This window comes from Lepus europaeus, chromosome 2 (assembly GCF_033115175.1).
Source record: "Lepus europaeus isolate LE1 chromosome 2, mLepTim1.pri, whole genome shotgun sequence".
Taxonomy (NCBI): domain Eukaryota; kingdom Metazoa; phylum Chordata; class Mammalia; order Lagomorpha; family Leporidae; genus Lepus; species Lepus europaeus.
This window is the reverse complement of record NC_084828.1, coordinates 166127053-166154372: the sequence shown is the minus strand read 5'-3', so window position 1 is coordinate 166154372 and position 27320 is coordinate 166127053. Positions and strand designations below refer to the sequence as shown.

Genomic DNA, 27320 nt, shown 5'->3' with positions numbered 1-27320 from the left:
GATGTTCCCGTAATGAAGGGGTACACAAATCTCACAAGGTGTCTGATGAGAATTCCCTCATTTTCAGCTGTTATCCCGAATGCTTCCATTCAAACATAGATCTATGTCTATCCTCACAATTAAATTGTCATATTACTTGTTCTTTCTTTTCTAGTATCTCCTGTATTAATCCTCCTGTATTTCAATAAGAACCAGGCTTACTTCCTGCAATGGAAACTTCCCACTTGTGAATGACTGAGTCACGACAAATACACAGCTAAAACCTTAACTCTGACAGGCACCATTATTTTCTTTATCCCTATAGTATCTTTGTAAATTTTAAAACACGTATTTAAAACTTCCTGGAACTTCAAATTTCCTAATCTGACAAGATCTCACATTGTGTTTATGGCTGGAAGCATAAGCTAATTCATACAATTTGGGGATTTAGCATCTTGTTGTATATTATTACTCTCTGACAAGTTTGTCTTTAATCCATAAACTTCTTTCTTGCCAGTTTCTTGATCATCCTCATAAGACATCACATGTCAATCTAAAATTAAGTCTTTTTTTTTAAGTGGGTTAGAATAGAGGTGATGAGCAAATCTCAGAAGATCTACATGCCAATCAAACTGCACACAGTGATGTCAACACTGCCTCCTCTAGGCTCTGGCTTTCTTACCTCTGTGCAAACGCTTATGCTGTTTTGCCTATTAAGTGACTTTTACTTCTTCTTCTTATCTAGCCATTAAGGCTTACATTTCACCCATGCGGTAAAAGCTTATTATATTATTATAATAAAATTTTGAAATACTGGACTATGTGTAAACAAATTTATAAATATATATATATATATATATATGTGTGTGTGTGTATGTATATATATATATATATATATATAGAGAGAGAGAGAGAGAGAGAGAGCAATGTACCAGCCAAGGGCCTACACTGTGGAGCAGGGGGTGTTTAGCCAATGCTTTTGAGGCAGGCATCCTAGATGGAAGTGCCAGTTCATGTCTCGGCTGCTCTGCTGCTAGTCCAGCCTCCTGTACCTGTCCGTGGGAAAGCAATGGATGAAGGTCAAGGTACTTGGGTCCCTGCCACCCACATGGGAGACCTTGATTGTGTTTCTGGCCCCTAGCTTTGGCCTGGTCTAGCCCTGACTATTGTAGGTATTTAGGGAGTGAATCAGCAGACGGAAGTCTCTCTCTCTCTCTCTCTCTCTCTCTCTCTCTCTCTCTCTTCCTCTCTCTTAAACAAATAAATAAACCTTTCCATTTTTTTTTTGGAAATGAATGTTCCAGAGCAGGTGTTTGGAATAATGGTAAAGGTATGATACCCGTTTTCTGGGGCAGGAGCACTGTGCAGTGGACTAAGGACCTGATCGGGATGCAGATATCCCATACTGGAGTTCCTGGATTGAGTTCTGGCTACTCCAGTTCCAACCCAGAATTTTTCCTACTGTGCACTCTGGTTAGCAGTAGATAATGGCTCAAATGCTTGGTTTCCTGCCACCCACAAGGGAGAACTCAATTGAGTTCTGAGCTCTTGACTTTGGCTTGTCTCAGCTCTGACTATTGCAGAGTAAACTGTGTGTGTGTGTGTGTGCATTTAAGATAAAATGAAATTAAAATAAATATTTTTTAAGAAAAACACCCACATTCCACATCAGAGTTTGGTATTCACACCTCACCTCTGCCTCTGATTGCAACACTCGTGCTAATGTACAACCTGTGAGGCAGTAGATGATATCCCAGGCACCTGGGTTCTAGCCACCCACGTGGGACACAGAATAAATTCTGGGCTTCTGGCTTCTACCTGGTGCTATCCTGGCTGTTGTATGCATTTTGGGAGTGAACCAATGGATGGGTGCTCTCTCTTTCTCTGTCTCTTTCTCAAATAAATAAATAAGCAAATATTTTTAAAGATTCCAAAGATTTGTGAGATAAACATTCACTAGAAGTATCTGTCTGAAGTTCCAATTTAATTTTTAATTTTTACATTTAGCAATCCTATGAAAAGCAGCACTACAAAGCAGAAGGAAGCTCAATCTCTGACTTTCCACATGGAAGAGTGTCTGCTGATCCACACCAGGCCCTGCTCTGGTGAGAAGCAAATGCTCCCGAGCTTCATTTCCATGACAACACTGAACTAATACTGCTGCCAAGCCGATGCCACCCTAACAGAGAACCAGTGGAACACGAACCTAGACCCACGCGAGGAGATTAAGTATTTGAGAGCTTCAACAGGCAGGGCAGCGGTTTCCATTTTATTCCGGAGCAAATGAGAAAACAGAATATTTGGCTTGGGACATTACCAGAACTGATTGCTTTCATTTTATGTTTAGCTCCTGAGATTCTGTTTTTAAGATGTATCTATTGGGAAGGCAGAATCACACACACACACACACACACACAGAGAAAGACAGAGAGGGAGGGTGGGAGAGAGGTCTTCGATCTGCTGGTCCATTCATCAAGTGGTCAAAATGCCTGGTGGCTGGTGCCAGGTTGAAGCCAAGAACTCTTTCTGGGTCTCCCACATGGGTTGCAGGGTCTAAAGCACTTGGAGAATCGGTTGCTTTCCCAAGTATATCAGCAGGGAGCTGAATTGGAAGTTGAGCAGCCAGGACTTGAACCAATGCTCCAACACGGGGTGTTAGTATCACAAGCAGTAGTTTAACCTGTTATGCCACAATGTAGGCCCTAGCTGCCAGGATTTTCTTCATGCCAGTGCATAACAGAGCAGGGACAAGCACAGAATTAGATGGACAAGAGAGGACACTGGAACCTGGGCATCTGTTAGGGAATTCGGCTGTAGGGTCAGGTAAAGCTAGAAACAAGAATTTACTCCCTGAAACCCAAGAGCTCTATTCTAGGTGTTTTGTTTTGTCTTGTTTCCTGTGTCCTAGCACAGCTGCTGGCTTGTTGAGAATTACATACATTCCTGCTCCCTTGAAACATTCCTCTTGGCTACTGTTGGTTAAGATCAATGCAGTGTCATTCCATTGCTTTGATTTTTCTTTGAGCCCAAAGTGATCAGTAAGGAGCACCAAAAGTACTCTTTGTGCTAGCTCACCATCTTTGTAAACTAGTGACCAATATAATCCTCGCTTGTTTGTGTCATATTTATTCATTTGAAACTCAGAGTTAGAGAGAGAGAGAGGGAGAGACGGAGAGAGAGAGATCTTCCATCTCCTGGTTTACCCACAGATGGCCTCAATGGCTAGCGCTGGCCCAGCCTGAAACCAGAAGCCAGGAGCTGCATCTGGGTCTCTCATGAAGTGGCTGTGGCCCAAGGGCTTTGGCCATCTTCTGCTGCTTTCCCAGGCACATTATCAGGGAACTTGATCAGAAGTGAAGCACCCAGGACATGAATGGGCACCCATACGGGATGCCAGCGTCTCAGGTGGTAGCCCCATTTGCTATGCCACAATGCCAGTTCCCAATATACTCTTTTTTTATTTTTGACAGGCAGAGTGGACAGTGAGAGAGAGAGAGACAGAGAGAAAGGTCTTCCTTTTGCCGTTGGTTCACCCTCCAATGGCCGCTGCGGCCAGCGCACCGCGCTGATCCGAAGCCAGGAGCCAGGTGTTTCTCCTGGTCTCCCATAGGGTGCAGGGCCCAAGCACTTGGGCCATCCTCCACTGCACTCCTGGGCCACAGCAGAGAGCTGGACTGGAAGGGGGCAACCGGGACAGAATCCGGTGCCCCGACCGGGACTAGAACAGAGTGTGCTGGCGCCGCAAGGTGGAGGATTAGCCTGTTGAGCCACGGCACTGGCCTCCAATATACTCTTTTTTTTTTTTTTTTTTTTTTTTTTTTTTTTTTTACTTTTTGACAGGCAGAGTGGACAGTGAGAGAGACAGAGACAGAGAGAAAGGTCTTCCTTTTGCCATTGGTTCACTCTCCAATGGCCATCGCGGCTGGTGCGCTGTGGCCGGTGCACTGCGCTGTTCCGAATGCAGGAGCCAGGTGCTTCTCCTGGTCTCCCATGGGGTGCAGGGCCCAAGCACTTGGGCCATCCTCCACTGCACTCCTGGGCCATAGCGGAGAGCTGGCCTGGAAGAGGTGCAACCGGGACAGAATCCGGCACCCCGACCGGGACTAGAACCCGGTGTGCCGGCGCCACTAGACGGAGGATTAGCCTGTTGAGCCACAGCCCAATATACTCTTAATTCTCAAATTCTAGATATCACTGAGAGACACTAGTAGTTGGAAATTTTGGCAGTGGGAAAGGACAAACTAAGGAAAAAAAATGAGGAGGCAGAAAATATTAAGAAAAGGAAAGGAAACTTAAGTGAGCCAGAAAGAATATATGCATATGAGGTCCTTCAAAATGTTAATGGAAAATGGTAGTCTTTTATTGAGGCTGGTACTGTGGCATAGCAAGTAAAGCTGCTGGTTTGAGTCCTGGCTGCTGCACTTCTGATCCAGCTCCCTGCTCACGGCCTAAGAAAAACAGCAGAGAATGGCACGAGTGTTTGGGCCCCTGCCACACAAGTAGGAGACCCAGAAGAAGATTCTGGCTCCTGGCCATTGCAGCCATCTGTAGAGTGAACCAGCAGATAAAAGATCAATCTCTCCATCTATCCCTGCTTTTTATAACTCTGCTTTTAAATAAATAAAATATTTTTTAAAAAGTTATGCTTCTAGGGCTGGCGCCGCGGCTCACTAGGCTAATCCTCCGCCTTGCGGCGCCGGCACACCGGGTTCTAGTCCTGGTCGGGGCACCGATCCTGTCCCGGTTGCCCCTCTTCCAGGCCAGCTCTCTGCTGTGGCCAGAGAGTGCAGTGGAGGATGGCCCAAGTCCTTGGGCCCTACACCCCATGGGAGACCAGGAGAAGCACCTGGCTCCTGCCATCGGATCAGCGCGGTGCGCCAGCTGCAGCGCGCCTACCGCGGCGGCCATTGGAGGGTGAACCAACGGCAAAAGGAAGACCTTTCTCTCTGTCTCTCTCTCACTGTCCACTCTGCCTGTCAAAAATTAAAAAAAAAAAGGCTTCTAGCAAAAATGTTTAAATTCTTATTTGAGAGGCAGAGAGACAGGGAGAGACACAGAGATAAAGAAGAGACGGAGACAGAACACTTCCATCCTCAAATGCTTGGGAGTGGGCCAGGACTGAGTCAGGAATTGAATCCAGTTTTCCCACATGTGTGGCAAGAACCCAATTCTTTAAGCCATCACTATTGCCTCCCACAGCCTACAGCAGCAGGAAACTGAAGTCATGAGAACTGGAAATTGAACCCAGGTACCCAGTGTCAGATGAGGTTGTCTTAGATGCTACAGAAGATAGGTTTATTTGAGTGCAAATGCATTCAGATGAGAGGTCTTCAAAAAGTTCATGAAAAATACCTATTTTGGAAAAAATATGCATGGATTTCAAACTTTTTTTGCCCAAATAAATCCATCTTTTTATTCTATTTTCCATGAACTTGACATGCCCTCATATAAATGAGAATGTGGAATAGAGACATTTGCAGAGAAAAGCATAACAGAACAGTAGAAAAGGAGAGTTTGAGTCCATGCACAAATCTCTGTTTTCCTACTTAGCCATTTGACTTGTCCTTCAATAGAAAACACGTGCTCAAATTTGAATTTATTTTTATACTTTCAGCAGCTTTCATGTGTAAGAGTTAGGTTTGCTATGAAAATTATAGCAGATATTGTTGAAAATTCCCCCCCTCAACAAACATCTGACATCCTAGAGCTTGGCATAGTCTTTTCTGCACTTTTGCAGGTAGAAACTTAGGGTGAAGAGTTTGTTAGATAAACTGAGAGGATTTCTTCCTCCCTGGGAAGTGGTTACAGAGTGGAGGGTAGGATGTGGAGGACTGGAAAAAAGGTACCAGCATTGGGCAGCTCATAGCTTGAAAATTAGATGTCTACTTTGGAAGTCAACAGATGACATTGGTGAAGAAGTTGGTTTGGTACCAATTTCCTTTCCTTATAAAGTTTTGCTGACGCTTCTAAGGTATCTTACTTATATCCCTCATTAACATTTTCCTAAGAAAAATTTCAATCCACGCCAAGTGTCTGAGTCTGTTTGGGCAGTCATAACAACATACCTTCGATTGGGTAATTTATAAACAGTATAAACATTTCCCTCAGTTGTGCAGGCAGGAAAATCTAAGATCAAGGCTCCAGCAGGTTCAGTGCTTAGGTGGCAAGAGCACTCTCTATAGGAGGACATGCTTATTGCCAGGCTCCAAAGCAAAGGATTGCCCACACCCCAGGATGATGCAATCATAGACTAATGGAAAAACCATACCTACAGTGCTCACCATGGTGCCACTAGCCCAGACACGGCTTTATACTACATCCAAAATTTAGTTCAGATCTGTTTCCTCTCAACTGGAATAAAATCTCAAGTTTTTGTTAAGGTAAGCACATAGGCTTTTCATTTGTTTTTTACGTATATGAGTTTTCCAGCATGAACTTTTTTTTAGGGGGGGGCAGTGTTACTGGATGTTTACCATTTCTCGTCTGCACCAAATTCATGAATTAGTGTCAGACAGCGATGAAATAGCAAGTGTACTGGGGCACAAGAGTGAAATGATTACATGAGGCAACTTGTAAAAGCTCACGAAGGGGCAGGCACTGTGGTATAGTGGATAAGGCCGCTGCCTGCAGTGCTGGCGTCCCATATGGGTGCCGGTTCAAGTCCCAGCTGCTCCACTTCCAATCCAGCTCTCTGAGATGGTCCAAGCTTTTGGGCTCCTGCACCTGCATGGGAGACCCGAAAGAAGCTTCTGGCTCCTGGCTTCAGATTAGCCTAGCTCCAGCCGTTGTGGCCATTTTGGGTGTGAACTAGTGGTTGGAAGACCCCTTCTCTCTCTATGCCTCTGCCTCTGCCTCTCTGTAACTCTTTCAAGTAAAATAAATAAACCTTAAAAAAAAGTTCATGAAAAAAGAATTAAATGGTAAGTTTATTTTGGTGTCCCAAATTTTGAAATCCATGCATGATGCTTTTATAATATATATTTCTGGAACTTTTGGAGGAATCCTCATATTATAACCATTTAAATGCTATTTCTGCCATTATTAACTATCTACTTTTGGGAAGTAAACTGGACCTTTGTGTGCCTTATTCTCTAAGTAAAATGGATGGTCAAGAATAAGAGAAGTATGTACCTTGGAGACTTGTCACAAAGATTAAATGAACAGAGAGATACACACATATCTGATACACATATTCATAGTCATGCAAGATATAATGACTTTTTAGTCAATGATGGACCACCCATGGGATGGTGGACCTGTGAGACTGTATCTCCTAATAACTAGTGACGCTGTAGCTGTCTTTGTATAAGTACACTCTATGATGGTTGCACAGAGACCAAAATCACCTGAGAAATTTCTCAGAATGTGTCAGGGTAATTAAGCAGCACATGACTCTGTGTGTGTGTGTGTGTCTGTGTGTATGTGTATGAAAGAGAGAGAGAGCTAAACCAGTGTCATAACACATTAGGTATTAAATAAAGTGTTTTTTTAAATAAAACATTTTGTGGTCAGTATAATTTTTATTTTATTCTCGTAGAAATTCCTGCTTATCATTGGAGAAAGATTTTATTAGAATAACAAACATTACAAAACAGACTTTAAAAGGAAATCTAATAAACAAGTTCACATTGAGCATTCCACTGCTTGGTGCAGACAAATACTGGAGACAGCCAGGGATCTGGGGAGAAGGTCAGCCTCCCAGGCCTCCCCTGCACTCCTCAAGAACAGAGTCCCTAATCTATCCAACACTGTTTAATAAACAAACCTGTGAATTACATCCTTTTCTGAGAAAGACCAAAGAACATCTCAACTGGCAGTGGTCACAACGGCAAAAAGGACAATGACAGTTCTTTTTTTTTCTTTTCTTTTCAGACATGTTGAGAGGAGCCCAGGTTGTAATGTCAAACAGCACATTAGGCCTTTGCAGGAGTTTCCACAAAAAAAACTCTCCTTATACCACCGCCACAGTGACTACTTCCTTGAGATTCTGAGTTTGAATCTCACTGGCAGAACTGAATTAACACCACAGGAGTGTATTTATGAGGCCATGAAACATTTCAATATTTTATCTAAAGTATCTGCTCTTTTGTAACTGAACAGCCATTTTAGTATTACACATATTTTTTTTTATTATTATTTTTGACAGGCAGAGTGGACAGTGAGAGAGAGACAGAGAGAAAGGTCTTCCTTTTGCCGTTGGTTCACCCTCCAATGGCCGCCGCGGTAGCGCGCTGCGACTGGCGCACCGCGCTGATCTTATGGCAGGAGCCAGGTGCTTCTCCTGGTCTCCCATGGGGTGCAGAGCCCAAGAACTTGGGCCATCCTCCACTGCACTCCCTGGCCACAGCAGAGAGCTGGCCTGGAAGAGGGGCAACCGGGACAGGATCGGTGCCCCGACCGGGACTAGAACCTGGTGTGCCGGTGCCGCAAGGCGGAGGATTAGCCTGTTGAGCCACGGCGCGGCGTATTACACATATTTTAATAAACTGACATACCTGTGCTGTTTTTGAACTCATTTTAAAAGCAACTATGTACAGATCATGTTAAGAAAATGAAATTATTTATAATCTTATAATCTAAACATAATCATCCAATGCAGAAAAGTAACATACTTTGTGTTTCTTGTGGATTGTTTCTTTTCAAATTAACCATGCACTATGGGTTTTATACCGTGGCAGCATGGATAGAAGTACACGTTAGCATATATGTAGCATGTCATTGTAAGAATAAACAACAATATAATTTGTTTCTTATTGAAGGATGTGTAGCTCGTTTTCCTCTTGCTGATATTATTACTGATGTTATACAAGAAATGTGCTTGCAGATAATAATGTTTACACTTTTGTCCAAATATTCACTTAGGATAAACAACAAGAAGTGAGATTACAGTGTCAAAAGCCAGGAACTTTCAAAAGTCTGTTGATATGACTTCAGTGTTGCCCACAGAAAAGGCTGCAGAGTTAACATATCTCTACTAGAATGCATGAAGGGAATTTAACAAGGTCATTGAAAAAGCGATTTTACTTATATGAAAAAACAAGTTAAAACCAGTGCGTTATTTTTGCATAATGTACATTTTCCATGAACTTTTTGAAGAGCTCTCAAATAACCATGGGTTGACAAACTATAGCCATGGGCCAAGCTCTTTGTTTGTGTAAATAAAATTTTATAGGAATATAGCCACATTGATTTCAAAACATATGAGGGGTTTTCTAAAATTCATGGACAATATGCTTTAGGATAAAAAGTGCATGTATTCAAAAAAATCAGTGAAACTAGCTTATCTTTCAATTCTGTTTTTCTAAAACCTTTCTGAAGTTTGAGTAGTCATTTTCATGCCACAATGAATAGTTTCAATGGAGACTGTATGGCCTACAAAATTGAAACATTAACTTTTTTAAAGATCTATTTATTTACTTGAAAGTCAGAGTTACACACAGAGAGAAGGAGAGACAGAGAGAGAAAGAATGAAGTATTCTATCCACTGGTTCACTCCCCAGTTGGCTGCAGTGGCCAGAGCTGCGCCGATCCAAAACCAGGAGCAGGAGCTCCTTCCTGGTCTCCCATGTGGGCACAGACGCCCAAGGACTTGGGCCATCTTGTACTGCTTTCCCAGGCCATAGCAGAGAGCTGGATTGGAAGTAGAGCAGCTGGGACTTGAACTGGTGCCATATGGGATGCCAGCACTGCAGGCGGTGGCTTTACCCCATATGCCACAGTACCAACCCCCCAAAAATTGGTAATAACTACCTGGTATTTTATAGCAAATGTTTGTCAAGTGCCAATCAATATCATTCTTTTTCATAAAGGCCACCATCAAAAATACAGACACATATACCCCTTTTCTGTTATTTAAGAATATTCTTTTAAGTGGAATTCATAATAACTGGAGAGTACTCATAATCTTACACAAAAAGAATAAGCTAAGTTCAAGAAAACTTGTCCCTGGAGCTGGCACTGTGGCACAGCAGGTTAAGCTGCCATCTGCAGGGTCAGCATCTCATATGGGCCCCGCTGGAGTTCCAGCCACTCCTCTTCCAATCCAGCTCCCTGCTAACGCACCTGGGAAAGCAGCAGAGGGTGGCCCAAGTCTTTGGGCCCCTGCACACACATGGGAGACCCAGAAAAAGCTTCTGGCTTCTGGCTTCAAACTGGCCCAGCTCTGGTCATTGCGGCCATTTGGGGAGTAAACCAGAGGATGATAGATCTCTCTCTCTCTCTCTGTCTCTCTCTCTGTCTCTGTCTCTGTCTCTCTCTCTCTTCTCAATCTCTGTAACTCTGCCTTCCAAATAAACACATCTTTAAAAAATGAAATAAAAGAAAAAAGAAAACTTGCCCTACACCCTTTGCTCTGTGCACGGGTCACTGAAATACAGAAAGGTAAGTTACAGGTTATAATTACCATGGCAATCAACTCTAGTGCTTGGACTCTCAACTTTGTGATCTTCCTACTGTATCCAAATGTCCCCAAGGAAGAATTTTATAATAATAAAGAGGTGAGTTTTTTATTGATATTTCATCTTCTAATAAACCACGTTTTTTAAAGTTTCTCAACTAAGCAGGATCAATTCCATCACCATCAAAAGAAAAGTATAAAACTTGATAATGAATTTATAAGTGACATCTATGATTTTATAGCTTCCAGTTTTTCTATTTTTCTTTCTTTCCATTCTTTCCTTCTATCCATTCTTTGTGTGATGTTAAACTTTTACAAAAAGGAAACTGAATTAGCAGATAATATTTAACCTCTGTATTTTATAATCCGATTGAAGTATTAGGGATAATGTAAAATAGAATTGCATTGTTTTTCTATTGTCTTGTGTACTATGTCATGGAAGCAGGAGTAACACTCTTTTCATTATAAAATCATGTTGTTCTGGGGCCGGTGCTGTGGCGTAGAAGGTAAAGCCACTTCCTGCAGCACTAGCATCCCATATGGACGCTGGTTCAAGTCTTGGCTGTTTCACTTCTGATTCAGCTCTCTACTATGGCCTGGGAAAGCAGTAGAAGATAGTCCAAGTCCTTGGGTCCCTGCACCTGTGTGAGAGACCGGGAAGAACCTCCTGGTTTCAGATAGGCTCAGTTCTGGCCATTGCGACCATTTGGGGAGTGAACCAGTAGATGGAAGAACTCTCTCTCTCTCTCTCTCTTTCTCCCTTTTTCTCTGTCTCTACCTCTGTCTCTGTGACTCTGACTTTCCAATGAATAAATAAAAATCTTTAAAAATATTGCTGTTTTAAAAATATTCAATCCATGATAATCATAATAAACTGCTAAATATCAATCAGATGATAATTACTTAATTCGGCATCAATATCTTCTCAATATCTTGATTACTCCAATAATTATATCAGAATTATGCAAATATTTACATATTCTATTTAAAAAAAGAAATGCTATTCTGAAAAATGTACAAGAATCTGAAAAAAGGCTTAACACTGTATTTCACAGTTTCTTCTAAGTCAAAAGTCAGAACACATCTTAAGCAAAGCCTTGCAACATGTTCTGTGATATAGCAGAGAATCAACTCATTGATTTTTAGTCCCTTATTTATTTGATACATAAAAATTTCTACATCACATGTGTATTTTTTAAACATTTTCCCGAAAGACAATTAAATCTGTTCTGGGACAATGGAGGATCAAGGTTTTTGTTGGCTTCTTTTCTTTCTTCATATTTATTGTTCTGGACTTAATAAGTTCAGAAAATGCTACCTTTTGTTGGGGTGTGTAGCAAGAGTTGGCATTGTCCTTTGATAGTAACACTGGCCTCTTTTTTATTTTTTTTAACTTTTATTTAGTAAATATAAATTTCCAAAGTACAGTTTATGGATTACAATGGCTTTTCCCCCTCATAGCTTCCCTCCCACCCATACCCCTCCCATCTCCTGTTCCCTCTCCCATTCCTTTCACATCAAGATTCATTTTAAATTATCTTTATATACAAAAGATCGATTTAGAATATATTAAGTAAAGATTTCATCAGTTTGCACCCACACAGAATATAAAGTGTAAAATACTGTTTCAGTACTAGTTATAACATTAATTCACATTGGACAACACATTAAGGACAGAGATCCTACATGAGGAGTATGTACACAATGACTCCTGTTGTTGACTTAACAATTTGACACTCTTGTTTATGGCGTCAGTAATCTCCCTAGGCTCTAGTCATGAGTTACCAAGGCTATGGAAGCCTTTTGAGTTCACCAACTTCGATCTTATTTAGACAAGGTCATAGTCAAAGTGGAAGTTCTCTCCTCCCTTCAGAGAAAGGTACTTCCTTCTTTGATGGCCCCGTTCTTTCTACTGGGATCTTACTCGCAGAGATCTTTCATTTAGATTTTGGGTTTTTTTTGTTTTTTTTTTTTTGTTTTTTTTCCAGAGTGTCTTGGCTTTCCATGCCTAAACTACTCTCATGGGCTCTTCAGCCAGATCCTAATGCCTTAAGGGCTGATTCTGAGGCCAGAGTGCTGTTTAGGACATCTGCCATTTTATGAGTCTGCTGTGTATCCCACTTCCCATGTTGGATCATTCTCTCCCTTTTTGATTCTATCAGTCTGTATTAGCAGACACTAGTCTTGTTTGTGTGATCCCTTTGACTCTTGGACTTATCAGTATGATCAATTGTGAACTGAAATTGATCACTTGGACCATCACTGAACTTGATGGACATGCCTCTGTGGGGTCAAGGAGAAACTTGTCTTTCAGGCTGTGTCTTTCTCCACCAATGGTAGACAATTTCCTCTGCCCACTCTCTGCAAACTCTTATTCAAACAGGGGACACTCTACACTCTGAGTGGATTCTATCCCACGGTGAACTAGCAGTTTTTTAAATTTATCAGTTTTTTAAACCATCTAAAATATTTTACTGCTTCTGCAAATTCTACGGACTATTAAATTTTCCCTTTACCTAGGATGATGGAGAGATTTTTTTCTTCACAGATTACTTAAAAGATTCTCTGATCTCTTCACCAAAAGCTAGTCTGTGACATAAATGCCCTGCGGATGGGTAAAATAAAATAAAAGGGGAAGTAGAAGTATTCAAACTTTACAACTATCCGTCAGCCTCAGAGTGGTTCAACACTTATTAGAAGAAACAACGTAGTTAACTGCTAAAAACTCACCTCCCTTCGTATTTGAAAATCTATAATTTTATTTGACTTGGGGCAAGGAAAACCAACTGGTTGCTAAAATCAGTCAGGAATATTATTAAAATAAAAATACATCACTTTATACTACATTTGTTTTATGCCACAAGAGAGAATGTCTTCTCTTTTTTGCTTCTGACTTGTTACCGGTCTCACCAGATAATTATTCATTCTTCACTCAACAGGTATTTCATGAGAGCACACCATGGAAGTTCTAGATCTTGAATACACAGGGTTGAGGTTTGGAATCAGAGATAAGTGTTTACTTTCATGTGATTTTCATGCTAGAAGGGAGTGTTCTATTTAATTTACAATTTTAAGTGTTCCTATATATTCTTTATTTAAAGATTTATTTTATTTTTTTGAAAGACAGAATTACAGAGAGAGGTAGAGCAGAGCGAGAAGTCTTCCAGCTGCTGGTTCACTCCCTAGTTGGAGAAAAGATTAATTTTATTTGAAAGGCAGATGGACAGAGAGAAGCAGAGAAACAAAAAGAGACATCTGTCATGCATTGATACATTCCCTATTGCCTGTAACAGCCAGTGTTGAGCAAGGCCAACATCAGAACATCCAGGTCTCCCACATGACTGGCGGGTTCACAAGAACTTGGGCATCATCTCCTGCCTCCCAGGGTGCACATTAGCGGGAAGCTAGACTGGAAGCAGAGGACCCAGAACTCAATCCCTGGCACTATGATATGGGAGGTGCATATCTCGTAAGCAGCTACTTAACCTGCTTAATGCCATAATGCCTGCCCCAAGCCAGAAAACTGATGTAGGAAATAAGCAACATTTTACTCTGTGTGAGATAGGCAGCCACTGGAACAGTGTGGAGGACAGGAATGACGTGGCTGTCTGACAACAGAGTTGTGAGTTGTGAGTTGTGAAAAGCATGGAGGGGGTATTAGGGAAGAAGCAAGGAATCAGGTTATGGTGCAGCTGCAGTGTCCTGGGTGAGAGACACTGGTGCTTGGGCCAGAATGTTGCAGGCAAGGTGCTCATAGGAGTCAGCACCCTCTTCACTTCGAAAGGAAGGCCTTCAGGCTGTGCTGATCACTGCACTGCGATGGGATGCACAGGAGTGAAAAAAGGATAGAAAACTTGGGGCTAACTTGAGACTTCTGGGTTGAGCAATGGGGAGGGTACAGCTGTGTTCTACCATGTTGGGGAGCCTCCAAGAGAAGCATTTTTGTGAAGCAGTATGGTTTTGGGCTGTCAGTTAGGCCTATTCACCATCTACGTGGGATTGTCTGAATTCTTTCATTGACGTGGGGCAGTTTCTTTGTACACAGCGACAGCAGTCAAAGCCGTATTTCCCATTCACTTAGTGCTCAACACTGTAAATTTTGACCCCACCCACCTAAAGGAATTACAGATGACAACAAAGGTAAACTCGGTTAGGCCACATACATGTCCTTGTAAATAACACAATAGCTTGTAGTCTTCTCTTTCTCAGCTCGTTTCCCCAAAATCATGTGCAAGCCTGAGCACTCTAGAGAAGGTTAGCGCTCATATCTGCATGAGAGGAACAGTGCAATTCAGTAGAGTGGGGAGATACGCAACACCTCACAGAACTGGAAGAAATCACTGCCAGTATTACATGGAGATGAGCCCAGAGTACCTCACTAGTCCTTTGACAGAAAAATTGTGGGTCTAGGTACCAGTTTTCTGCCGCAAGACATCAGCCAAGACCTATGTGTCCACGGCGTCACTCAGGAATACACAGGGAGGTCCATACTGACTGGACACAGTCCCAGCTCACACAGCTAGCTAAGTGAGGCAAGTCTGCTAAGTTCTCAGGCCTCAGTGACCTCATCAGTCATATGCAGATTATAACTTGAGCCACATTGAAGAGTTATTACGGCTATATATCCTGATGATTTATGCAAAGTGTTGATGCCATAGCTCAACACAGATTAAGAGCAGCATAAATGTTAGCTAGTAGACAGTCCGTGGAATCCTTCAAGCCAACACTCTCTATGCTACAAACATATCAGAAATATCAAATGGGCAGCAGGTGCTGTGGTGCAGCAGGTTAATCTGGAGTGGGACACCTGCATCCCATACTGGAGCACCAGTTTAAGCACTGGCTCCTACACTTCTGATCTAGTTTATTATTCATGCACCCAGGGAAGCAGTATGATAGTCCAAGCACTTGGGTTCCTGCCACCCATAAGTAAAAATTCTGTTGGCATTTATATCAGGGAAGTTTAAGAGCTTCCTTACAAGTTGTTACATCACTAAAGTTCCTTTACCATACATGAAGCATTTATTGCTGGCTTGAGTTAGGGAATAGATGAGACATAAAAAAATCCCCTTTACAATGTGCGAAGAAGTGTGGCCTATAGACAAAGACTTAAACAGAATATATATGAAAAGAAAACAGAAAGTATTATGATATCTAATAGTTAATTTAAAACACTTTAGGGGGTGCCTCAACATGACTTCCATTTCCACTGTGAATGAAAGTCAGAAAAGAGAGAGAATTTTATTACTAAGAGGCATCTGGCTAAGACATAAGGAAGAATGCTTGAAGTATAAGTGGTGCTGAGACTTTGGCCAGAGAGTTTCCTTCTTTCAAAATATTTAAGGAATAAATTGTTATCTCCTATGAATATTTCATAGTTAATTTAGATGAAAAGCCTGGGATTCTTTATTAATGAATATAACTGAATGTGCAAGTACTCAAAATTTTTAATGATGTTGAACTTTCTGCACATGGGGCAATCTGTATGTCTTGTCAGTCTTTAATAACACCTGAAGAAAAAAACGAATAACATTTCACCTTTACGAACATAGCAAAAACCAGCAATTAAGTCAAAGAGAGCTTTAAAAATAATAGAGAAGTTATAGGGTTCATGTATTAGAAACCCAAGCACTTGATCTTACTAGGTAACACTTATTCTTATTTTACTCATAGGTAAAAACAGCTTGCTATCTGATTTCAAGTCCAGAGCAAATTAGACATAATAAACTATAGGGAGGAAAAGGTCCATATAGCAGGTAAATGGAACACAGCAACCTGCAAATGCTGAAGGCTGGGGCCACCAGCATGGAACTAGGACCACAAAGTACCTTAGCTGGTGCTGTATTAAAACAGAATACAGGCTGTTGATGCTGAAGTGCTACAAAGAGTTTATTTTTACTGGGTATAGAGATGCTCCTTGACATAAGATGGGGTTACATTCTGATAACCCCTCGTAAGTAGGAAAGACCTTCAGTTGATAATGCAGTTGATACATCTAGGCTACAGAATATCATAGTGCAGCAGGACAGCACACAATTAGAGCATCAGCCATTAACCCTATGATGCCACTGCTGATGCCCCCAATCAGCAGCACAAGCGAGTATTTTGCCATAAATCACTAGCCCCAAAAATAAAAAAAAAAATAATCAACTGAAGTATGAATTCTACTTAATGCAAAAATCAACTCTAAATGGATCAAGGCTCTAAATCTATGACCAGTTACCATCAAGTTACTAGAAGAAAACATCAGGAATGTTGGCATAGGCAAAGCATTCTTAGAACAGATCCCCAACAGCACAAGTGTACTGATGGTCCTCTTCCCCACTTAATGCTGTATAATTGTTCAGACCCGGTAAATGCCACTCTTAGGATCATTGGTTACTATCCTCACCCTGTCTTTTATGACCTTGTCTAAATATGATCAGAGTCGGGGAACTTGGAAGGCTTCCATAGCCTTGGCAACTCATGATGACAGCCTAGGATGGTTACTGGTGCCATAAACTAGAGTGTCAATTTGTTGGGTCAACAACAGGAGCCACTGTGCGCTTGCTCCTGATGTGGGATCTCTGTCCTTAATGTACTGTACATTTTGATTTAATGCTATAACTAGTACTCAAACAGTATGTTTCACTTTGTGTTTCTATGTGGGTGCAAACTGTTGAAATCTTTACTTAATGTGTACTAAATTGATCTTCTGTATATAAAGAGAATTGAAAATTAATCTTGATGTGAATGGAAAGGGAGAGGGAGCGGGAGAGGGGAGGGTTGCGGGTGGGAGGGAAATTATGGGAAGGGGAAGCCATTGTAATCCATAAGCTGTATACTGGAAATTTATATTCATTAAATAAAAGTTTAAAAAAAAAAAAAAAGCAAAAACAGACAAATGGGATTACATCCATCAAGCTAAGAAGCTTCTGCCCTGCAAAGGAAACACTCAGCAAAGTGAAGAGGCAACTGATAGAAAGGGAGAAAATATTTGCAAACTATGCAGTTGATAAAGGATTGATATACAGAATCTATAAAGACCTTGAGAAACTCAAAACAACAAAATAAACAATCCAGTTAAGAAATAGCCAAAGGACATGAACAAGGATTTTTCAAAGGATGAAACTCAAATGGCCAACAGACAAATGAAAAAATGCTCAGGATCACCAGCCATCAGGGAAATGCCAATAAAAACTGCAATGACGTTTCGCTTCACCCCAGTTAGGAGGAATATCACCCAAAAAATCAAAAATAAATAAATAAATGCTGTTGAGGATGAAAGGGAAAAGGTACCTTAATTTACTGTTGGTGGAAATGTAAACTAGTACAAACATTATGGAAGACAGTATGGAGATTCCTCAGAAATCTGAACGTAGATCTACCATGTGACCCAGCTATCCCACTCCTGAGAATTTACCTAAACTAGATTAAATCAGCTTATTAAAGAATTATTTGTATACCTATGTTTACTGCAGATGAATTCACAATAGCTAAGATATGGAATCAATCCAGATATCCACTAACTGATGACTAGATAAAGAAAATATGGTATATATACACTGTGGAATACTACTCAACCTTAAAAAATTCTGTCTTTTCCAACAAAGTGGGTGTGATTGGAAACCATTACATTGAAGGAACAGTGTTTTTTCTACTTACCTAGTTGATGTAGGGTTAAGTTTGTGATTACAAAATAAACTGAAAGCATGTCATTGTAAAAATTAAAAGAAAAAAAAAAGGAAAGAGGAGGGAGAGTGGAGCATGGGCAGGAGGGAGGGTAGGGTGGGAAGTATCATTATATCCATAAATCTGTATACATGAAATACATGAAATTTGTTTGCTTTATATAAATACAATTTTTTTAAGTTATAAAAATAAAGTTGAGAAATAGTGAGGCATCATAAATCAAGGCTCATCTGTACTCAACTTTAACAATAAGGAATGGAGCAGTCCAATAAGAGAAGGATTTTGATTATAAATAGTGACTATGTTTGCTTTCTAAAGGAGCCGATGCTCAGCTTTGGAGGCCCACATATGCATGACATTTCATTTTCTGCATGTAGCAATAGTTTTGGGGGCTTGTTTCCTTGATTTTACTCTTTTGTGTGTCTTATTCCTCTATTATATAAGATGAAATCAGTAACCAGCTGAGAAAGTTAGCCATCAGTGTTTGAAACAGTACTGGGGTAATCTTAGATATTTTACATATTTTTATCATGTAATCTCAGTAACCATGTACATTAAAAACCTTATTTAACATATTAAGAAAAATGGATTCTTCAAGGGTCACAGAACGTGGCCAAGACACAGAGCTGGGTGAGGATCCAGGCTGACTTAACCCTCTGCGGCCTTTTGGACAGCTTGCATCTTTGCTGACCACACAAAGTCTACCAAAGTGGACCACTCGATGCTTCTCATACTACTTTTATAACTTGATGACATTTATAAAATCAATACTAAAAAATCCAAGGCTCACAATTTAAAACATAAGTCTACCAACTGTATCGTTTTTAAGCACTAGGCAAAGTCAAAGTCACTGGCTTCTAAGCAGATCTTACTTAAATAACTTAACATTTCTTTCAGTAAGTTCTGCCAGGAAAAACTCTGGCCTCTTCTCAAGGACTTCCTCAGACATAATAAAGGTCTCCAGGTTCCTTATGTGGATCTCTCTTTGTTGGGTTACCAGGAAATGTAACACACAGTAACAGTATATATCTCTTTCCTCTTCCTGTTGGTCTTCTATTTCTAGTTTGAGTTCAAGTTTATTACATTCACTCTAAAGCATATTCTTTTGTGACTTGAACTCTTTCATGGGAACATCCAAGGTAGAAAAATTGTACAGAGCACTAACCAAGGTACAAATGTATTTATGTACTTGATGCAACATAAATGTCTAACTGTTTGGTTATCCATGATTCCATCTTTATCTTTACTCAAGTTCCTGGAGTAAAATCCAGTGTTAAGTCCATAGTGCTTTTGTGTCTTATGTGATAAGCTGCCATGGAATGTGAATGATGTGTTACATTTAGGACCATACATATACAGTGGGTTAACAGGATATTTTTCCAAATCTCATATAGAATTGTCTGTCCCCTACTTTTTAAACTTTGCAGAATGTAGATATCTACATACAAATCAAATGCATGACTTGAAACATTTGCCACTGCCATGTATTAACAGCCACTCATATCGCTTCTCGGCCTTTTGGCTAAGATCAAGTGTAGTAACAGTCAGTCATGCCTCACAATGTGAAGACAAAATGAAAAATATTCAAACTCAAGGTATTGGAGGGAGAATTTGCTTTTTTTGTTTGTTTGTTTATTTGTTTGTTTTAAAGATTTATTTATTTATTTGAAAGGCTGCACTACAGAAAGAGAGAGGGAGAAACAGAGGTCTTAATGCACTGCTCACTACTCCAAATGCAATGACTGGGCCAGGTCAAAGCTAGAATCGAGGAGCTCCATCTGAGTCTCCCATAGGGATGCAGGGCCCCAAGGACATGGGCCATCTTCTGCTGCTTTCCCAGGCATATTAGCAGGGAGCTGGATTGGAAGTGGAACAGCCTGGATACAAATGGCACTCATATGGGATGCTGGCATCACAATCAGCAGCTTAACTCACCATGCCACAATGCCGGCCCCATAACTTGTTTTGATGGGGACTCCTGCATTGGTTCTTCTGTAGATGGTACCAGGCTCTTTTTCACCCCAACAATTCAACTTGACGTATTTTGATAACTCTTACAGGTTCATAGAAAACACTAGGATGTGCTAGTCAGTAGTCAAGCAAGTGGAGATAATAGGCAGAACGTTCTTCTATTAAAATACTTATAATTATTAAAATACTTATAATACAACACCAGTGGTCCATTCAGCCAGCTTACACACACACACACACACACATGGAATCTTGATACAAGTTGTAGAAGAATGGAATTAATAGATAAATTTTGATATGTAAACCAGTGGATAGGACCTCTCTTGTTTGATGCAAAAAAAAAAAATTAAATACAAGCATACAAGGGGTTCACTCAAAAATGCATGAAAAATGTGTTCTTAAAAAAAACTATGACAATTTGATTCCCTTCTTTCCAATTCAACGTCCTTCAGTTCTTTCTTTTGTCTAATTGTTCTTGCAGGACTCCCAGCACTATGTTTATTAAAACTAATGAGAGTGAGCATCTTTGGCTTGTACTGGTGTTAAACAGAAAGCCCCTAGCTTTTCCCTGTTCAATATGATGCTAACACTTGGTTTGTTATATTTCATCTTTATTATGAAGTAATTTCCTTCTATATCCAATGTGTTCAGAGTGTTTATCATGAGGGATGTTAAATTGTATCAAAGGTCTTTCCTACATCTTTTGAGAGGATCACATGACTTTTGTTCTTCATATTTTATGTAGTATATTGCACTTATTGGTTTGCGTATGTTGAACCATCCTTGCATCCCTGGACTGAATCTCACTTGGTCATGGTGATTAATCATTTTAAGGTGGTAATGGGTTTGGTTTGCTAGCATTTTGGGGGAGATTTCTGTATTTATGTTCTTCAAGGATATCAGCCCATGGTTTTATGTGTGTATGTCCTTACTATCTGGATAATGCTGGCTTCCTAGAGTGAGTTTGAAAGAATTATTTCCTCTGATAGTTGTTGAAATACTACAAGACACATTCGTGCTAATTCATCCTTAAACATTGGGCAGATTTCGGCAGTGAAGCCATTTGGTGTTGGACTTTTCTTTGTTGGGATACGTTTCACTATTGATTCAAGATTGGTATTTATTATTAGTCTGCTTAACGTCTGTGGACTGAGCAGGATTTGGGTCCTCAAACTCATGTAGATATCTAAACTTTGATGACTTATGTTAAGGTTGAAGGAGTAAGGGTGGAAAATTGATTGAGTTACGAGTCTGCCAGATGGGTCTGATAGAGCTCTTTAGGTCATGGAGGGCTTGCACTCAGAAGTTCTTATCAGCAGGTTGGCTATTTATGTCAAGTTCTCTCTCTGCTTCCTGCCTGAACATGTGATTACTCTTTCTCAGATGTCCCACCACGGCCAGCTTTCATTAGATGCCACTAATTGGGCCACCGGATCCTGAACTACAAACCTCCAAACTATAAGCAGAAACAAAACTTTTCCTTCCCAAGAAGTTTCTGATATTTTACTTAAAGTAATAAAAACCTACTAATACATTCGGTATTCTATTTTCTTCATGATTCAATCTAAGTAAGATATATGTGTGCAGGAATTTGTCCATTTCTAGGAGGTTATCAAATTTGTTGCCATATAATTGCCATAGTAATATCTAGCAACCCCTTGTATTTTTGTGTTTTCAGTTGTATGGTTTCCCTTTGCATTTATGATTTTAAGTATTTGAATTGTCTCCCTTTCTTCCCTAAGTTTAAGGTTTAAAAATTGTGTTTATCTTTTCAAAGAACTAGCCCCTTGTTTCATTGTCATTTTGGCTTCTTTTTAAAGTTTCTATATTATTTATTTTTTCTCAGTTTTGTTATTTCTTTCTTTCTGTGAATTTTGGATTTGATTTATTATTACTTTGCCAGATTTTCTGGAAGACATTTAAGTTTTTGGGGAGTCATTTATTGAATTCTTTCTGCTTTTGTGATTCAGGCCTTCTTTCTATAATTGTCCTTCTTATTATTACTTTTGCAGTATCCCATTGGCTCTGGTACATTTTGTTTCCATTTTCATTCATTTTGAGAAACTTTTAAATGTTTTCTTTAATTTCTTTCTTGATACTAGTTCAGGAATAACAGAAATACATTGTTTAATTTCCATGTACTTCTGCAAGTTTCCAAAGGTTTTCTTATTTTTGGCAGTCAAATTTTCACTGTTTGAAGATGGCATAATATATATATATATATATATATATATATATAACAAAAATCCACATGTAAGCTGTTAGAATTAATAAGCAAATTCAGTAACACTGTGGAACATAAAGTCAACATGCAGAAATCAGAATGTTGATAGACATCAATAGTAAATCATCTAAAAATAAATCAAGAAAGAAATCCCATTTCAAGTAGCTAAAAATAATATTTAGGAAAAAAATTTAACTAAAGAGGTGAAAGATTTATACCATGAAAACTATAAATCATTGACAAAAGAAATTGCAGAGGATACAAAGAAATGGAAAGATATCTCTCATGTTTGTGGATTGAAAAGGCATCAAGATTGTTAAAATGCCCATAATAGCCAAAGCTACTTGCACAGTCAATGCACTCTTTGTCAAAATATCAGTAATATTCTTTTTTCCCACAGAACTAGAAAGACACTTAAAATGTGTTGGGAACCCCAAAAGATCCTGAAAAGCCTAAGCAATCTTGAACAAAAGGTCCAGAATAGGAAGTATTATGCAACCTGATTTTTAAATATATTAAAATGCTACCGTATAAACAGCATGATATTGACATAGATTCATAGGTCAATGGAATGTTACTAGGTCTCCCAAAAAACAACATTATTTTTAGATTCCATAAAAATTATAACAAAAAGTATCTTTCTGTTTCAACTCTGACACATAAAAACTCTAACTTGTGCTGTGAAATCAAAATTACAGAAGGTCGCTGTTTCAGGCTGAGCTCCTGCACTGGGCCTCAGCTGAACTGGCAGAAAATCAGCAGAGTTACTCAAGCTAAGGCTCCAGAATGGGGCTGGCACTGTGGAGCAGTAAGTTAGGCCACTGCCTGCAACGCTAGCATCCCCTATGAACACCCATGTGACCATTCCACTTCTGATCCAGCCAAGCTAAGGTTCCAGAACGGGGCTGGCACTGTGGAGCAGTAAGTTAGGCCACTGCCTGCAATGCTCTAGCATCCCCTGTGAACACCCATGTGACCATTCCACTTCTGATCCAGCCAAGCTAAGGCTCCAGAACAGGGCTGGCACTGTGGAGCAGTAACTTAGGCCACTGCCTGCAACGCTAGCATCCCCTGTGAACACCCATGTGACCATTCCACTTCTGATCCAGCCAAGCTAAGGTTCCAGAACAGGGCTGGCACTGTGGAGCAGTAACTTAGGCCACTGCCTGCAACACTAGCATCCCCTATGAACACCCATGTGACCATTCCACTTCTGATCCAGCCAAGCTAAGGTTCCAGAACAGGGCTGGCACTGTGGAGCAGTAAGTTAGGCCACTGCCTGCAATGCTCTAGCATCCCCTATGAACACCCATGTGACCATTCCACTTCTGATCCAGCCAAGCTAAGGCTCCAGAACAGGGCTGGCACTGTGGAGCAGTAACTTAGGCCACTGCCTGCAACGCTAGCATCCCCTATGAACACCCATGTGACCATTCCACTTCTGATGCAGCCAAGCTAAGGTTCCAGAACAGGGCTGGCACTGTGGAGCAGTAACTTAGGCCACTGCCTGCAATGCTCTAGCATCCCCTGTGAACACCCATGTGACCATTCCACTTCTGACCCAGCCAAGCTAAGGCTCCAGAACGGGGCTGGCACTGTGGAGCAGTAACTTAGGCCACTGCCTGCAACGCTAGCATCCCCTGTGAACACCCATGTGACCATTCCACTTCTGATCCAGCTCACTCTAATGCACCTGGGAAAGCAGCAGAGGACGGCCCTAGTGCTTGGGCCCCTTCACCACCATGAGAGACTCAGATGGAGTCCCCCCCCCCCATGCTATTGTCACCACTCTGGGTGTCAATCAATGAATGAAAGATCTTTTTCTCTGTCTCTCCCTTTTCCTCTGTAATTCTGCATTTCAAATAAATAAATATTTTTTAAATGAAGAAATAAAGTTCCATATCACCAAGCAGAAATTAAATTTTAAAGAAAGCACTAGAAGTAAATACACAAATTTTTGACAAAAGTACTAAGTATGTGCCTTGGGAAAAGATAGCTTTTAAAGTAAGTATCTTTGGGAAGAATCAGGAAATGCTTTGGGTATCCATACTAAGGAAAACGAATCTAGACATTTATCTCTTACCATCTACAGAGGTAAATTCTAAAATGCACCAACAACATATAGGTAAAACCCAGAACTTTGAAATGACTGAAAGAAAACACAGAAAAAAATGCTTTAGGAAATTGGAATCAGAAGGAATTTCTTGGATCAGACTCCAAAAGCAAAGGAAATTAACTAAAAATAGACAAATAAGATCTCATCCAACTAAAGAACCTCTGCACAGGGACGAAACAATCAAGAAAGCAAGGAGAAGACTTATAGAATAGGGTGCACTTGCTAACTATGCATCTGACAAAGGATTCACAACTAGAATACATAAGGAACTCAAACTCAATAGCAAAATAATAATAACAATAATAATCCTTGAACTTGTTGGTTCAAGTCCCTGCTCCTCTTCTGATCCAGCTCCCTGCTGATGTGCCTGGGAAAGCAGCAGAAGATGGGCTAAGTGCCTGGGCCCCTGCACCCATATGGAACACCCAGATGGAGTTTTAGAATTTGGCCTGCCGAGCCATGGCTGTTGTGGCCATAACAGGGAATGAACCAACAGATAGAAAATCAATTTCTCTCTCTCTCTCTCTGTCTCTCTCTCTCTGTCTCTCTCTCTCTCTGTCTCTCTCTCCTCTCTCTGTGTCTGTATGTGTGTATCGTTTCCTTTCTCTCTGTAACTCTGTCTTTGAAATACATCAATACATATTTTAAAGAATGACACAGTACCCAATATATATGTACAACATTTATGTCTTTTAAAATGTTTTTAATGGCACCAGCATTGTGGCACAGCAGATTATACCACTGTGTGCAATGCCAGCATACTATATGACAGCAGTTGAAGTACCAGCAGCTCCACTTTTGATCCAGCTCCCTGCTAATAGGAGTGGGAAAGCAGCTGAAGACAGCTCAACTGTTTGGGCTCTTGTCACTCAAATGGGAGACCTGGATGGAATCTTAGGTTCCTGGCATTAGCTTGGCTCAGCCCTGGCTATTGAAGCCATTTGAGGAGTGAACCAGCAGATGGAAGATCTCTCTCTCTCTCTCTCTCTCTTTTTCTCTTTCCTTTTTTCTCTGTATTTTTGCCTTTTAAATAAATAAATAATTTTTAAAAGATGTTTTGAATAAAAAGTTTTTTTAATATCCTGCTTGGATTTCAAAATTTTCCAAAAAAAAAATTTGTCTGTTATTCCAAGAAATTCTGAAGTGTTTTCACACACACACACACACACATTGACACAGTGTTTTCATAAGGTTTGTGGATAACGATAATAGATAATGCAAAATTTTTATGAACTTTCTGAAGACGTGTGTGTGTGTGTCTGTGTGTGTACTGTCACACTGGGACAAATTATTTACAAAGATTGTAGAAGCAGCAATTTAGTGATGATAGTCTAGCTGCTTCTTCTTTTTACTAGAATAATTGTCTTTATGTATTCTTCCCCATGAGTCAAAATAAATCACCATTTAAATTTTTTACAGTTCATCTTCACACTGGGAGTCATGACTATTTTTTTCTTTCTTACATCTTTTCTCATTACCCCTTTGCAAAAAATCTAGAAATGATTTTTTACTAATACAATAATTTTTTCCAATACATTTGGAAATACATTTGGAAATTTACAGCAGCTGTCATTCCCTGTGTTTCCTAGGAAAAAAGTACACATGGTAGCAAACATGAAATAAAAAAAAATCTTCTTGTTCCTTGCCTTATAACTATGTCTCAAGAGCCTATAGGTAGCAAATAATTAGTAGGGTATCTTTAAAGTCATTTCAAGCTGCATCTCCGAAAGAACAGCCAGCACATTAAGATACAGGCCAATTCTCACATTTCACATGATCTTATGCAGAAGGGGCAGGAACCATTTTTGTCATCCTAAGTGGTAAGAGAGGCAAGCACAGAGTGTGACAATTCGTTTTCTAGTTCTATTTACAATTTAGGGTGGCATCACAGCAACATAATTAATTGACCTGCCCAAGAACAAATACATCACAAATCAATATGCTGCTTGAATTTGCAGCTCATCTCGGCAGCACTGCTGTGCCACAGAGCTAATGTATGAGAGTGGTAAGCTCTTCTGACACTTCTCCAAGTCTTCCTAATCCCGTGCAAGGTTATGGTAGAGAAATATGACAGAGATCGTAGTGTAGCTACAATAGCATATGTTCCGAATCAGTAACTATCAGAACGGAGCACATAACTATAACAAAACTGATGCAGCATGTAGTACTGAAAATGAAGGTAAACAGAAGCAATTTTAATAATCATGCACTGATTTTAAAATAATTCTTTTCTGTGGCCTCTCTCAGAAAAAATTAACATATGTTTATCTGGCATACTATGAATGCTAGTGTTTATGGTCATTAAAACAAACAAACAAACAAACAAAAAACCAGACACATGCACCACAAAAACTCTTTCACTTAAATGTCAAGCTCCAGTGAAATCACCATGACTGTTTGGCTTGAAAATGTGTGGAGCACGTATGCCTATTCTTGGCATTGACTTTCCCCAATATTCTCTATTTGAGGAAACAATACAAAAATAAGCTAAGATTACTCAACATACTAACTTCCTTTTTTATTCTTCCTTATTAAGATTTTCAGAGTTCATTCCATGAAGGATCGATCGATCGATCGATCGATCTAATTCTGTAAAGATTTGAAGCTTCTGATGAGATTTAAAGAGCAGTAAGATGAGTATACTTTGGAGATGATTAGAACAACGACTTGTGGTTATTCTCAAACGTATGTAATCAAGCATTGTTGAGATGTCAAACTAGATCAGAAATAGGTCACGTAACTAGTGAGTAGGCAATAAGTCCAATATACTCCTTGTTTGAGTTATAAATCAGTTCACAATTGAGGCATCAGTCAAAACCTGTCATCCTGCATGCCTCTTAATCAGGTGTCATTCAACCAATGTTTACCAGCAATGAAAAGAGAGCAATGACATTAACCATGAGACTCAGATATAAATGCCTTATTGGACAGGCATCTCTTTTATAGGTCTCAGAAGTTCTTTA

At 40.1% G+C, this 27320-nt stretch overlaps 1 protein-coding gene and 1 pseudogene across 18 annotated transcripts in view; one reads left to right on the top strand and one right to left on the bottom strand.

Moving 5' to 3' along the window:
• RBMS3 (RNA binding motif single stranded interacting protein 3) overlaps positions 1-27320 on the bottom strand; it is a 1606934-nt gene that overhangs the window by 475924 nt on the left and 1103690 nt on the right. The gene's annotated exons all lie outside the window — the stretch shown is intronic.
• LOC133752451 (U2 spliceosomal RNA) lies at positions 19549-19640 on the top strand (annotated as a pseudogene).